This window comes from Cydia strobilella, chromosome 25 (assembly GCF_947568885.1).
Source record: "Cydia strobilella chromosome 25, ilCydStro3.1, whole genome shotgun sequence".
NCBI classification, from domain to species: domain Eukaryota; kingdom Metazoa; phylum Arthropoda; class Insecta; order Lepidoptera; family Tortricidae; genus Cydia; species Cydia strobilella.
This window is the reverse complement of record NC_086065.1, coordinates 8673846-8675354: the sequence shown is the minus strand read 5'-3', so window position 1 is coordinate 8675354 and position 1509 is coordinate 8673846.

The following is a 1509-nucleotide window of genomic DNA, read 5'->3' as shown; positions in this document are numbered from 1 at the left end:
TTGACAGCTGCATGACAGCTGATGTTCAGCTGACAGAAACATTCTAGGATTGGCACTATACGGCGACTAATTACTAAAATTAGAGAAAGAATATAAAATTATCAATTTCTGTAAGATTGTTTATATAGTACTGAAATATTTTATTACATTTTGCTTTATTAGACATTTATACTAAAAGTAAATACTAGTTTTCGAACGTATTTGACAGTTTCTCGATGCGTTCAGCAGCGTTTGTTAGTAAACAAATTGAAAATAAAAACATTTGTCTTTTTCGGTTTATTTATTTTAGATAAGTGCGCAGTTATGTTTAAATACGTCCTCATTTCAAAACTTTGTATGTCTGAGAGGTTCAAGTAAGGATATGTCATTACAACGTTAAATGCAATAAATGATGTTGTGGTACTTTTACTTTTTAAGGATTTGCCACACTGGATTTGACTGGATGCCTTCTGCGGTCAGCGGTCAGGTCAAACCCGCATTATGTATGAATAACATTGACAGCAACCTTTGAAGTTGAAGTTTGACCTGACCGCTGCCCGCAGAACGCATCCAGTGTAGCAAATCCTTTAGAAAATTAAATAATACTTATATATATAGTTGGTCAAGCAAACCGGCAAATTTAAAAAAGGTAGGCGCGAAGGGTTATCGTTATAGAAAATTTTAATTTCGTGCTTTTTCTACTGACAAGATTTGCTTGACCAACTATATTACTTATTCTGTGGTTTAACAGTCAAAAGATTAATTATAGTTATACTTCGTTTTGTGACTTTAGTCTGCTTTGTTGATGATGGTTCTTCATGGTATGTTATTACGAACTAAACATTAGTATTGATACTTGTTCACAGAGGTGATATAAAAAAAAGGGAAGGAATAATAAATAAAACATCTGTTCAACTATTATTCATTATAATTTATAATATTGCCATAACTAACTATGGCTCAGCGAACCAAATAGGGTCTTGGCCTCCGAAACTGGAGCACTAAACTTTTCCCGATCCTGCGCCGTTTCCTGCCAATTATCGGCTTGAAACTGTCGCAGATCCGCTTCTACACTGTCTCCCCAGCGGTATCTGGGCCGACCTACCGGGCGGCTACCAGTCGGTCTTCCCAAGTACGCCCTTTTGGCAGCCCAATCCTCTCCCATAATAGGTGACCGAACCAGCGAAGTCTGTGGGATTTCGTTTCGCTGATGATATTGGCTCCACCCACCAACTCCTCGATTTCGGCATTCTTCAGTATCCTCCACGTACCATTGTCTCTCTTGATAGGTTGAAAACATTAACTTTTATCAATAAATGTCTTGTATCTTGTAGGTCCCAAAATCTTACGAAAGATTTTTCTTTCCGCTCTTTCTTAATTAATAATATTATCATCATCATATAATATTAATAAATTAGTTAGTGTAGATTTCATGTCACCTTTAAAAACAATAAATATGAAACAAATTAAATTCTAGGTATACATGCATTTTTAGGGTTCCGTACCCAAAGGGTAAAAACGGGACCCTAT